This window comes from Leuresthes tenuis, unplaced genomic scaffold, assembly GCF_036924035.1.
Source record: "Leuresthes tenuis unplaced genomic scaffold, fLeuTen1.0.hap1 SCAF_6, whole genome shotgun sequence".
In the NCBI taxonomy this organism is placed as follows: domain Eukaryota; kingdom Metazoa; phylum Chordata; class Actinopteri; order Atheriniformes; family Atherinopsidae; genus Leuresthes; species Leuresthes tenuis.
The window spans coordinates 29,165,333-29,179,717 of record NW_027325360.1 but is presented as its reverse complement, the minus strand read 5'-3'; the positions used below and the strand labels follow the sequence as shown (position 1 = coordinate 29,179,717).

The following is a 14,385-nucleotide window of genomic DNA, read 5'->3' as shown; positions in this document are numbered from 1 at the left end:
TTTTTTACCCATTTTTAAGGTATTATGGGTTGACATTCACACCTTCTTGCAGCTGAACACCTCCTCTCCCACTTATGATCATGTGTGGTTTGATTTTCGAAAATTTTCTTTCATGTTTTCTAGCAATTATTGATGGACATTTAGACCTTCTTGCTGCTGAACACCACCTCTCCCGATTTTGATGATGTATGGACCGACATTTTTACCTTTTCTAACACATTTTTCAGCAATTATGGTTGGAGATTCACACCTACTCACAGCCGAACAACTCCGCTACCGCATTTGATGGTGTATAGTCGGGCATTCTCACCCTTTCTCATCAGCTTTTTGCAAATTATGATCTGACATTCACACCTACTTCCAGTCGAACAGCTCTGCTCCCGCTTTTGATTATGTTTGGTTAGATATTCGAACCTTTTCTTAACTGCTTTTTACAAACTTTGGTCGGACGTTCACAATATCTTGCAGCCGAACACCTCCGCTTCCGCTTTTGATGGTGTATATTCGGGCATACGAACCTTTTCTTACCCGCTTTTTACAAACCAAGGTCGGACTTTCACACCTTCTCTTAGCTGAACAACTCCGCTCCCTCTTTTGATTGTGTACAGTCGGGTAATTTAACCTTTTCTTACCCGCTTTTTACCATCTATGGTCGGACATTCACACCGTCTTACAGCGGAAGACCTCCGCTCCCTCTTTTGATGATGTATGGTTAGGCATTCGCACCTTTTCTTACCCATTTTTCAGTAATTATGGGTAGACATTCACACCTTCTTGCAGCTGAACACCTCTCCCGCTTATGATCATGTGCAGTTTGATATTCGAAAATTTTCTTTCATGTTTTCTAGCAATTATTGATGGACATTCAGACCGTCTTGCAGCTGAACACCTCCGCTCCCACTTTTGATGGTGTATAGTCGGGCTTTCGAGCCTTTTCTTCCCCGGTTTTTACAAATTATGGTTGGACATTCAGACCTTCTTGCAGCCGAAAACCTCCACTCCCTCTTTTGATCATACATTGTCGGGCATTCGCACCTTTTCTTACCCGCTTTTTACAAACCATGGTCGGACTTTCACACCTTTTAGTAGCCGAACAACTCCGCTCCCGCTATTGATTGTGTACAGTCGGGTATTTTAACCTTTTCTTACCCGCTTTTTACCAACTATGGTTGGACATTCACACTTTCTTACAGCAGAACACCTCCGCTCCCTGTTTTGATTATGTATGGTTTGACATTCGCACCTTCTCTCACCCGCCTTTTACTATGGTCGGCCATTCACAGCTTCCTCTCCACCATACTTGTATGGTGGGATATTCACACCCACTTGCATCCGAAGACCTCCGCCCCCACTTTTGTTGATATTTAGTCGGTCATTCGCACCTTACCCGCTTTTGGCAAACTATGGCCTTCTTGCAGCCAAACACCTCTGATCTCGCTTTTGATGATGTAAGGTTGGGCATTCAGACCTTGCTTCACCTGCTTTTCACCAAATATAGTCGGACATTCACACCTTCTTGCAGCCGAACACTTCCGCTTTTAGTGTTCTATGAGGCATTCACATATTTTTTTTCACCGTATTTTATAGATTATGGTTGGAAATTCTCACCCACTCTCATCCGAAGACCTCTCCTCCCGCTTTTGTTAATATATAGTCGGGCATTCGAACCTTTTCTTACCCGCTTTTTACAAATTATGGTCGAACATTCACTCCTACTTGCAGCTGAATACTTCCGCTCCACCTTTTAGGTATGTATGGTTGGCATTTGCACCTCTTTTTATACTGATTGCTGAAGATTAAGTTGTTCTTTCTCAAACTACAAATTTTTTTTAATTGTTGAAACTTGATTTGAAGTGCATAAATAAGGAGGACAAACAGTTTTAAGTCAGGCTGATAGAAGGAATTAATTTTATAGCAAAATCTGTATTTCGTCATATGTCGAGAGATGCTTATTGCTGAAGAAGTTCTTTCTCATTCTACAAAGTACAACGTTGTTTATCGTTGAAACTTGATTAGACATGAATAAATATGAAGGACAAAGCAGTCTTAACTTGATTTGAGTTAATGAATTCGTTTTATAGGAGAATCCGAATTCGTGCATAACTCATAAAATAGAGCTTATTTTCGGATTCCTGAAGAATGAGTCTGGTTCTTTCTCATAATACAAAGTTTGTTGTTTATTGTTGAAACTTCATCAGAAGTGAAGAAATAAATGAATGCCTATCAACAAATGTGGGATCTAAACTCTAGTGCTTCCTCTAAAATAATTTCCTTTCTCAATTTAGAAATGTGTGTGTGTAAGTCACAACACCCGTGACACCAAAACGGCTTTCTTTTCTCTACACTCTGCACTATGAGCACACACACCAAATCAGAAAGGCTTTTTTCTCTCTTTTCTACATTATGGACTGTGGGGACACAAAACCGCTCTCTCTCTTTTTTTTTTTTTTATCGTGTGCCAGGGCGTTGTCTCACGTATTAGATTATGCTTAAGATACGAATGGGTTTATCAGTCACATCAGATTCCATACATACTGATCCTCCCGTAATAAAATGGTCGGATCTTATCAAACACTCTTTGTTTCTTGTGACAATCAAGTCAGCGAAACAGCGTATACACGTCAAGACACTGAATCAAGTTTGCCACAAGAACTCATAAGTTTGGCAGTATTGCTCTGCCGTCAGCAATCATACACCCATTTTATTTTCGTGAGACATGTGCAAGCACCTGTTCATCTACTGTTCTATCACTATGAATTAGTGATCTATTATCAATAAGGATACTTCTACAACTACTATCAAAGTATGTCCGGACTTCTTATGTTGTCAGTTGCTATATATGAATAAGTGGGTAGCTACTGACAAGCATTAAGCATGTCACACAGCCCAAACATATAACATTTCAGGACACACCACACAGTTAACAACCACAGTGAAGTGTCAAAGCCCAAACATGTAACATTCAACAGGACACTTACACAACACATTCAAATCAAACAGTCAGACAACATACAAGAACATATACCCCAGCCGGCATTGCTCCCTGCCTATTTTCGTACAGCACACTATGTGTGCGCACACCTTTATTCACAAACTCTTTAACTTATACTCTTTTACCGAAGCTGCTACAGCTTGATTGGCCGAATACCCTTTGATCCTATTTCGGTGAATTTGACATCTGCCTTACATATAACAGATTAGCGGTTTAGCAGTTTTAATTTAGTTTGAGTGAAGGAATTCATTTCATAGCAAAATCCGAAATCGTGAAGAACTCATGAAAGTAAGCTTATTCTCGGATTCCTGAAACTTTAGATTTGCTCTTTCTTTTACTGCAAAGTACAACGTTGTTTTTTTTTGCTTAAATCTTTCTAGACATGGTAAATATTAAGGACAAAGCAGTTTTCACATAGTTTGAGTGAAGGAATTCATTTTATAGATAAAATCCCAAGAGTCTGCTGAGAAAAGAGAGTGAATGCGAAGTAGACTTTAACACGGCTATGGGAGCGAGCCGAGTGTGGGCTAACCGGGAGAATTGCTTGAAAGAAACGCGACACCGAATGAGCGATCAGAACAAAGCCTCAATACGGGATTCTCGTGGTGTTTTTCTTGCTGCCTTGTCTTTTGCACAGAGTAAAAGACAAGGCAGCCATCGAATAGGGCCCGATTGTTCCTAGTTGGTCAGCCGAGGAGCAAGGGGGGGGGGAGCAAGCGTCTCAACCAAGCAAAGCTCACCATGGGGAAGGTGGCTATGCCAACTAGCCTGATGCCCTGCTCCCGCAGTGACGGATAATCGTACTCTGGTTTCTCTTCATAACGTACAAGTCTTTCGCCTTTTACTAAAGATTTCTGTGGAGAGCAGCACTAATGAGTTGTTTCTATTTTTGGCAGGCTTTACCTTTGCGGGTGAAGCCCTTTCTGTCTGTGCAAAAGAAATCTTCTTACTGTGCAGAGTGACTTCTCTGAGTAGAGTTGCCTTACTTGTTGCGACTGTGCCGATGTTCGAAGCTGGAGTGCAAAGTTGTTGCTTGAATGGTGCTTGCTGGAGCGTGCGGGAGTGCAAAGTTATACCATTTAAAAGGGCTGAAGAGTGCTCAGTGCAGCGGGTGGGCGACACTCTGGCCACCTTGAAAACCGAGGTTACATCCACTACCAGGGGCAGCCCAAGTTCTGCCGCAAGTGTGGTGAGCATGGGCACCTGGTTGAGGCTTGTACCAAGGTGTTATGTGGGAAGAGCAGAGAAATTGGGCAAACTTTTGGAGAGTGTCCAAATGGCAGGAAATGTAATCTCTGTGGAGAATTAAATCACCTCTTCAGAGATTGCCCTAAATCTTTTGCCAACAAATTAAAGACGGTAAAGCCACAGTCAAGCCAACAAAGAGAAGGACCAAAGGTGGCAGTTGGTGAACAAAGTGAAGAGGTTGACCCAATAAATTCAAACTTCCCGCCAAAAGCTTGGATTGGAAGTGAGGAGCAAAAAGGGGAGGGGCCTGTAGAGGCCTCACCACTCAGTGTTGAAGTCTGTGAGAATTCACAGGCAGAGGGTGGAGCTACGCTAAATGAGGAGGAAGAGCAGACAGGTGAGTCTAGTGAAGATACTCACCTCCCCGAAGGTCAACAGCCGAAGAGGACGGCATCTGAGCCTCTGATTCCCCAGTGGTATCAGAGAAGAGGGGAAGGGTTAGGTCCCTTTCAGACAGTTCTTCAGTGGAAGAACATAGAGTTTTCCCCTCCGACTCACCAAATGAGGTCTCCTTTTTAACTTCAGCTCTGCAATCAACCCCCAGGGACTCAAAGTTAAATGCAACATTGCGTCAGAGGCCAACACCGAGAGTCCGAAAAGGAAATATAGATCACCCTACTCACTTTTCACCTAAAGAAATGAAGGAAGAGCTAGTTTCCCAAGAAATAACCTGTGTGTAATTTGTTTTGATAACTTAGAAAAACGAAAATGACATACCTACTTTCCTTTATGCTTTTAATGGTTCTCACCTTCTCAACACTAAATGTGAGAAGTGTGAAATCAAAGACAAGAGCCCAGAGTATTTTATCCTTCTTAGACTCCATAAAATCAGATGTGTTTTTAATACAAGAATGTGGACTACCTTTTTTAAAAAACCATAGACAATGGGAGGAAATGTGGCCCCATTTATCGATATGGAGTGGCTCAAATCAAAATAAAAATGATGGTGTGGCCATTCTAATTAAAAATCCGCATGTTCTGGTGAAAGGTAGCACAGTGGTGAGAGACGGACGGGCACTTTTAGCACACTTGAATTTTATGGGGCAAGACTTTAACCTCTTAAATATTTATGGTTTCAATGGAAAAAATGAAAGGTATGACCTTTTAGAAGATATACAGCTTTACATGCTAGGGCAAGTACCTTTAGTTGTAGGAGGGGATTTTAACTGTATCTTGAGCAGGAAAGATAGAAAAAGAGCAGGGGTAGATTTTAAAGTGGATAAGACTTCGATTTTACTTCAGGGCATATGCAGGGATTTTAAGCTTACTGACTGTTTTAAAACCATTCATCCCAGAGAGGAGGGCTTCACCTGGTTTAGTCATGATGGCACCAGAGCCTCTCACATTGATTATTTCTTTACTAGAGATTGCCCACCCACTGATGTTAGATTAACCCCTGTTTTCTTTTCAGACCACCTTATGCTCTCCTGCACCCTTTCACCCCCTTCTGGTGTGACGGTAGGAAGTGGTCTGTGGAAACTCAACTGTTCCCTGTTGGAGGATGAAATCATAGTCAGTCAGTACAGGGAATGTTATAAAGAGTGGCAGACCCTTCAAGACCTCTACGAAACACATGCACAATGGTGGGAAATGGTGAAGGAAACGACCCAGACTTTTTTTAAACAGCAAGGTAAACGTAAAAAAAGGAAAGAGAATAGATGTATGATGGGACTACATAAACGCTTACAGCGCTACTTTAAACTAAATCAGTGTGGCATAGACTTTAAAGAAGAAATCAAAGATGTCAAAAAGGAAATGTCAGTTTCAGCAGAAATAAAGAGTAAAGGAATTTTTGTAAGAAGCAGGGAGCAGGAAATTGAGGAAGGTGAAAAAGAAAGAAAGTTATAAATAAAAAGGAGTGTATACAAAATCTAAAAAGAGAAGATGGGTTTTTAACAAAATCCACACAAGAGATGATTGAAACTGTACATACCTTTTATAGTAACATGTACAAAGAGAAACCAGTGCACTTGGAAACATCGGCAGAAATCTTAAAATTCGTTGACAAAACCGTAAAAGAGAATGCACACTTGACACAGAATTTTACTGCTTTAGAGTTAAAAAAATGCCTAACAGGTTTTAAGAGAAGTCGAGCTCCGGGTTTAGACGGGCTTCTTGCAGAATTCTATCTGACCTATTGGGACCTTTTATCATCAGACATTTTAGATGTTTTTAAAGATTTTGAAAAACTCGACCGACTGCCTGACAGTTTTAGAGTGGGAATAGTGACTCTACTTTATAAAAAAAATGATAAGACTGACCTAAAGAATTGGAGGCCCATCACACTTTTAAACTTTGACTGTAAACTTTTTAGCAAGGTTTTAGCGACACGGATGTCCTCTGTTTTAGAGGAGGTAATTCACCCAGACCAAGCTTGTGCCATCTCAGGGAGAAAACTCACCGACAGCCTCGTACTGATTCGAGACATCATTGATTACGCTAGAGACAGAAACACCCAGCTTGTCATCTTAAATTTAGACTTTGAAAAAGCATTTGATCGGGTCTCGCATCAATATCTCTTTCAGGTGTTGCAGCCATCGAAAAGGGCCCGATTGTTCCTACTTGGTGAGCTTTGCTTGGTTGAGACGCTTGCCCCCCCCCCCCCCCCCCCCCCCCCCCCCCCCCCTGCTCCTCGGCTGACCAAGTAGGAACAATCTATTCGATGGCTGCCTTGTCTTTTACTCTGTGCAAAAGACAAGGCAGCCACAAACACCACGGGAACACCGTATTGAGGCTTTGTTCTGACCACTCATTCGGTGTTGCGTTTCTTTCAAGCAATTCTCCCGGTTAGCCCGCACTCGGCTCACTCCCAGAGCCGTGTTAAAGTCCACTTCGCATTCACTCTCTTTTCTCAGCAGATTAAAAGAAAGTTTCATCTTGGGCTCCCTGAAACTTCCATCCTGCACCGCTGTTTGCTTTTTCACAAGAGCAGAGGAGAGCGCACCGTTCCCAGCGGCACTGCAGTACCGGGTCGAGGCTTGGAGTGAACGGAGCAAGCTTCTTTTTCAATTCCTATTCTTAAAAATCCATTTAATATGTTGTCCTCGTATAGAGGACATATTAAACTGATAAGAACAGATACTACACTTGATCTTAGCCAAAAGGCCGAGAAGCGATAACTGTCCACTGTTTCAGGTCCGAGGGCCCTTGCTGGCACAATGCGCACTTGTAGCAGTGTTCTTTTTATGGCCATAGGTGGCCAGAGTGTCACGTTGCACCTCCGCCCACCCGCTGCACTGAGCACTCTTCAGCCCTTTTAAATGGTATAACTTTGCACTCCCGCATGCTCCAGCAAGCACCATTCAAGCAACAACTTTGCACTCCAGCTTCGAACATCGGCACAGTCGCAACAAGTAAGGCGACTCTACTCAGAGAAGTCACTCTGCACAGTAGCAAGATTTCTTTTGCACAGACAGAAAGGGCTTCACCCGCAAAGGTAAAGCCTGCCAATAATAGAAACAACTCATTAGTGCTGCTCTCCACAGAAATCTTTAGTAAAAGGCGAAAGACTTGTATGTTATGAAGAGAAACCAGAGTACGATTATCCGTCACTGCGGGAGCAGGGCATCAGGCTAGTTGGTATAGCCACCTTCCCCATGGTGAGCTTTGCTTGGTTGAGACGCTTGCCCCCCCCCCCTTGCTCCTCGGCTGACCAAGTAGGAACAATCGGGCCCTATTCGATGGCTGCCTTGTCTTTTACTCTATGCAAAAGACAAGGCAGCAACAAAAACACCACGAGAATCCCGTATTGAGGCTTTGTTCTGACCGCTCATTCGGTGTCGCGTTTCTTTCAAGCAATTCTCCCGGTTAGCCGACACTCGGCTCGCTCCCATAGCCGTGTTAAAGTCTACTTCGCATTCACTCTCTTTTCTCTGCAGACTCTTGGGATTTTATCTATAAAATGAATTCCTTCACTCAAACTATGTTAAAACTGCTTTGTCGTTCATATTTACCATGTCTAGAAAGATTTAAACAAAAAAAACAACGTTGTACTTTGCAGTAAAAGAAAGAGCAAATCTAAAGTTTCAGGAATCCGAGAATAAGCTTACTTTCATGAGTGCTTCACGATTTCGGATTTTGCTATAAAATGAATTCCTTCACTCAAACTAAATTAAAACTGCTAAACCGCTAATCTCTTACATGTAAGGCAGATGTCAAATTCACCGAAATAGGATCTAAGGGTATTCGGCCAATCGAGCTGTAGCAGCTTCGGTAAAAGAGTATAAGTTGAAGAGTTTGTGAATAAAGGTGTGCGCACACATAGTGAGCTGTAGGAAAATAGGCAGGGAGCAATGCCGGCTGGGGTATATGTTCTTGTATGTTGTCTGACTGTTTGATTTGAATGTGTTGTGTAAGTGTCCTGTTGAATGTTTGGGCTTTGACACTTCACTGTGGTTGTTAACTGTGTGGTGTGTCCTGAAATGTTATATGTTTGGGCTGTGTGACATGCTTAATGCTTGTCAGTAGCTACCCACTTATTCATATATAGCAACTGACAAAATAAGAAGTCCGGACATACTTTGATAGTAGTTGTAGAAGTAACCTTATTGATAATAGAACACTAATTCATAGTGATAGAACAGTAGATGAACAGGTGCCTGCACATGTCTCACGAAAATAAAATGGGTGTATGATTGCTGACGGCAGAGCAATACTGCCAAACTTATGAGTTCTTGTGGCAAACTTGATTCAGTGTCTTGACGTGTATACGCTGTTTCGCTGACTTGATTGTCACAAGAAACAAAGTGTGTTTGATAAGATCCGACCATTTTATTACGGGAGGATCAGTATGTATGGATTCTGATGTGACTGATAAACCCATTCGTATCTTAAGCATAATCTAATACGTGAGAACACGCCCTGGCACACGATAAAAAAAAAAAAAGAGAGAGAGCGGTTTTGTGTCCCCACAGTCCATAATGTAGAAAAGAGAGAAAAAAGCCTTTCTGATTTGGTGTGTGTGCTCACAGTGCAGAGTGTAGAGAAAAGAGAGAAAAGAAAGCCGTTTTGGTGTCACGGGTGTTGTGACTTACACACACACATTTCTAAATTGAGAAAGGAAATTATTTTAGAGGAAGCAGTAGAGTTTAGATCCCACATTTGTTGATAGGCATTCATTTATTTCTTCACTTCTGATGAAGTTTCAAAAATAAACAACAAACTTTGTATTATGAGAAAGAACCAGAATCATTCTTCAGGAATCCGAAAATATGCTCTATTTTATGAGTTATGCACGAATTCGGATTCTCCTATAAAACGAATTCCTTAACTCAAACCAAGTTAAGACTGCTTTGTCCTTCATATTTATTCATGTCTAATCAAGTTTCAACGATAAACAACGTTGTACTTTGTAGAATGAGAAAGAACTTCTTCAGCAATAAGCATCTCTCGACATATGACGAAGTACAGATTTTGCTATAAAATTAATTCCTTCTATCAGCCTGACTTAAAACTGTTTGTCCTCCTTATTTATCCACTTCAAATCAAGTTTCAACAAATAAAAAAATGTTGTAGTTTGAGAAAGTACAACTTAATCTTCAGCAATCAGTATAAAAAGCTTTGCAAATGCCAACCATACATACCTAAAAGGTGGAGCGGAAGTATTCAGCTGCAAGTAGGTGTGAATGTTCGACCATAATTTGTAAAAAGCGGGTAAGAAAAGGTTCGAATGCCCGACTATATATTAACAAAAGCGGGAGGAGAGGTCTTCGGATGAGAGTGGGTAAGAATTTCCAACCATAATCTATAAAATACGGTGAAAAAAAATATGTGAATGCCTCATAGAACACTAAAAGCGGAAGTGTTCGGCTGCAAGAAGGTGTGAATGTCCGACTATATTTGGTGAAAGCAGGTGAAGCAAGGTCTGAATGCCCAACCTTACATCATCAAAAGCGAGATCAGAGGTGTTTGGCTGCAAGAAGGCCATAGTTTTCCAAAAGCGGGGTAAGGTGCGAATGTCCGACTAAATATCAACAAAATTTGGGGCGGAGGTCTTCGGATGCAAGTGGGTGTGAATATTCCACCATACAAGTATGGTGGACAGGAAGCTGTGAATAGCCGACCATAGTTTGGAAAAAGCGGGTAAGAAAAGGTTTGAATGCCCGAACATACACCATCAAAAGACGGAGCGGAGGTGTTCCGCTGTACGAAGGTGTGAATGTCCGACCATAGTTGGTAAAAAGCGGGTAAGAAAAGGTTAAAATACCCGACTGTACACAATCAAAAGAGGGAGCGGAGTTGTTCAGCTAAGAGAAGGTGTGAAAGTCCGACCTTGGTTTGTAAAAAGCGGGTAAGAAAAGGTTCGTATGCCCGAATATACACCATCAAAAGCGGAAGCGGAGGTGTTCGGCTGCAAGATATTGTGAACGTCCGACCAAAGTTTGTAAAAAGCAGTTAAGAAAAGGTTCGAATATCTAACCAAACATAAGAATGAGTCTTTTCCGCTGTAGAATGCCCGACTATAGACTATCAAATGCGGGAGCGGAGGTGTTCGGCTCTGAGTAGGTGTGAATGTCCGACCATAATTGCTGAAGAATGTGTTAGAAAAGGTAAGAATGCTGGACCATACATCATCAAAAGCGGTAGAGGTGGTGTTCGGCTGCAAAAGGTGTGACTGTTCGACTAAAGTTTGTAAAAAGTGGGTAAGACAAGGTGCGAATGCCTGACAATGTATGATCAAAAGCGGGAGCGGAGGTGTTCAGCTGCAAGAAGGTCTACATGTCCATCAATAATTGCTAGAAAACATGAAAGAAACTTTTCGAAAATCAAACCGCACATGATCATAAGTGGGATAGGAGGTGTTCAGCTGCAAGGTGTGAATGTCCAACCATAATTCCTGAAAAATGGGCAAAAAAAAGGTGTGAATGCCCAACCATACATCATCAAAAGCAGGAGTGGAAGTGTTCGGCTACAAGAAGGTGTGAACGTCCAACCAAAATATGTAAAAAGAAGTTAAGAAAAGGTTCGAATATCCAACCAAACATAATCAAAAGCGGGAGCAGAGCTGTTCGACTGCAAGTAGGTGTGAATGTCAGATCATAATTTGCAAAAAGCTGATGAGAAAGGGTGAGAATGCCGACTATACATCATCAAATGCGGGAGCGGAGTTGTTCGGCTGTGAGTAGGTGTGAATCTCCGACCATAATTGCTGAAAAATGTGTTAGAAAAGGTAAAAATGCCGGTCCATACATCATCAAAAGCGAGAGAGGTTGTGTTCGGCTGCAAGTAGGTGTGAATGTCCAGCCATAATTACTCACAAACGGGTAAGAAAAGGTAGTATTGCCAGACCATATATGATCAAAACAGGGAGCGGAGGTGGTTCAGCTGCAAGAAGGTTTGAATGTCAAACTAAAGTTCAAATATATTAACAAAAGCGGGAGGAGAGGTCTTCGGATGAAAGTGGTTGAAAATTTCCAACCATAATGTATAAAATGCGGTGAAAAAAAAGGTGTGATAGAACACTAAAAGGTGGAGCGGAAGTGTTCGGCTGCAAGAAGGTGTGAATGTCGACTATATTTGGTGAAAAGCAGGTGAAGCAAGGTCTGAATGCCCAACCTTACATCATCAAAAGCAAGATCAGAGTTGTTTGGCTGCAAGAAGGCCATAGTTTGCCAAAAGCGGGTAAGGTGCGAATGTCCGACTAAATATCAACAAAATTTGGGGCGGAGGTTTTCGGATGCAAGTGGGTGTGAATATCCCACCATACAAGTATGGTGGAGAGGAAGCTGTGAATAGCCGACCATAGTTTGGAAAAAGCGGGTAAGAAAAGGTTTGAATGCCCGAACATACACCATCAAAAGAGGGAGCGGAGGTGTTCCGCTGTACGGAGGTGTGAATGTCCGACCATACTTGGTAAAAAGCGGGTAAGAAAAGGTTAAAATACCCGACTGTACACAATCAATAGCGGGAGCGGATGTGTTCGGCTACAGGAAGGTGTGACAGTCCGACCATGGTTTGTAAAAAGCGGGTAAGAAAAGGTGCGAATGTCCGACAATGTATGATCAAAAGAGAGAGCGGAGGTTTTCGGATACACGAAGGTTTGAATGTCATACCATAGTTTGTAAATAGCGGGTAAGAAAAGGTTCGAATGCCCGACTATACACCATAAAAAGCGGGAGCGGAGGTGTTCCGCTGTAAGACGGTGTGAATGTCCGACCATAGTTGGTAAAAAGCAGGTAAGAAAAGGTTAAAATACCCGACTGTACACAATCAATAGCGGGAGCGGAGTTGTTCGGCTACAAGAAGGTGTGAAAGTCCGACCATGGTTTGTAAAAAGCAGTTAAGAAAAGTTTCGAATATCCAAACCAAACATAATCAAAAGCGGGAGCAGAGCAGTTCGACTGCAAGTAGGTGTGAATGTCCAGCCATAATTACTCACAAACGGGGGAAGAAAAGGTAGTATTGCCAGACCATACATGATCAAAACAGGGAGCGGAGGTTCAGCTGCAAGGTGTGAATGTCTGACTATAGTTTGTAAAAAGCGGGTAAGACAAGGTGCGAATGCCCGACAATGTATGATCAAAAGAGAGAGCGGAGGTGTTCGGCTGCAAGGTCTGAATGTCCAACCATAACTTGTAAAAACCGGGTAAGAAAAGGCTCGAAAGCCCGACTATACATCATCAAAAGCGGGAGCGGAGGTGTTCAGCTGCAAGAAGGTGTGAATGTTCGACTAAAGTTTGTAAAAAGCTGGTAAGACAAGGAGCGATGTCCCGACATTGTATGATCAAAAGCGGGAGCGGAGGTGTCCAGCTGTGAGTAGGTGTGAATGTCCGACCATAATTGCTGAAAAATGTGTTAGAAAAGGTAAGAATACTGGACCATACATCATCAAAAGCGGAAGCGGAGGTGTTCGGATGCAAGAAGGTTTGACCGTCCGACCAAAGTTTGTAAAAAGCAGTGAAAAGCGAGAAAAAGCATTTCGTGAGTTCTGCATGATTTGGGATTTTGCTTATAAAATGCATTACTTCACTCAAACTATGTTAAAACTGATTTGTCCTTCATATTTACCATGTCTAGAAATATTTAAACAAAAAAACAACGTTGTACTTTGCAGTAAAAGAAAGAGCAAATCTAAAGTTTCAGGAATCCGAGTATAAGCCTGCTTTCATGAGTTCTGCACGATTTCGGATTTTGCTATAAAATGAATTGCTTTGCTCAAACCAAGTTAAAACTGCTTTGTCCTTCCATATTCATCAATGTCTAGATCGACTTCAACAAAGAAAAACATTGGACTTTGCAGTAGAAGAAGTTGAAATCCATCTACACATTGATAAATATGAAGGACAAAGCAGCTCCCACTTGCCCATAAGAAAATAAGCTTATTCTCGGATTCCTGATCCTTCAGTGTTGCTCTTTCTTCTACTGCAAAATACCATGTTGTTCTTTGTTGAAGTCGATCTAGACATTGATAAATATGAAGGAAAAAGCAGTTTTAACTTGGTTTGAGTGAATGAATTCATTTTATACATAAAATCCGAAATCGTGCAGAACTCATGAAAATAAGCTTATTCTCGCATTCCTAAAACTTTTGATTGGCTCTTTCTTTTACTGCAAAGTACAACATTGTTTTTTTGTTTAAATCTATCGAGACATTGATAAATATGAAGGTAAAAGCCGTTTTAACATAGTTTGAGTGAAGGAATTGATTTTATAGATAAAATCCAAAATCATGCAGAACTCCTCAAAAGGGGCGTATGGCTTAATCACAAGAGTGGCTCTTTCTCATTCAGGGTAATATGAGGAAGTTTATGCTTGAAATATATGTAGAAATGGGTACATATGAAGGACAAAGCAGTGTTAACTTAGTTTGCGTGAAGAAATTCATTTTATACATAAAATCCGAAATCGTGCAGAACTCATGAAAATAAGCTTATTCTCGGATTCCTAAAACTTTTGATTGGCTCTTTCTTTTACTGCAAAGTAAAACATTGTTTTTTTGTTTAAATCTATCGAGACATTGATAAATATGAAGGTAAAAGCCGTTTTAACATAGTTTGAGTGAAGGAATTGATTTTATAGATAAAATCCAAAATCATGCAGAACTCCTCAAAAGGGGCGTATGGCTTAATCACAAGTGTGGTTCTTTCTCATTCAGGGTAGTATGAGGAAGTTTATGCTTGAAATATATGTAGAAATGGGTACATATG

General features: G+C 41.4%; 3 non-coding genes across 3 annotated transcripts; 1 reads left to right on the top strand and 2 right to left on the bottom strand.

Moving 5' to 3' along the window:
- Nucleotides 1-3,792: 3,792 nt before the first annotated feature.
- Nucleotides 3,793-3,906, top strand: LOC140310611 (U5 spliceosomal RNA). Its single transcript, XR_011916665.1, has one exon. It is a non-coding gene; the product is annotated as a U5 spliceosomal RNA (small nuclear RNA).
- Nucleotides 3,907-7,173: 3,267 nt separating this feature from the next.
- LOC140310474 (U2 spliceosomal RNA) lies at nt 7,174-7,357 on the bottom strand. Its single transcript, XR_011916540.1, has one exon. It is a non-coding gene; the product is annotated as a U2 spliceosomal RNA (small nuclear RNA).
- A 308-nt stretch (nt 7,358-7,665) lies between these two features.
- LOC140310839 (U5 spliceosomal RNA) lies at nt 7,666-7,779 on the bottom strand. Its single transcript, XR_011916872.1, has one exon. It is a non-coding gene; the product is annotated as a U5 spliceosomal RNA (small nuclear RNA).
- Between the last annotated feature and the right edge of the window lie 6,606 nt (nt 7,780-14,385).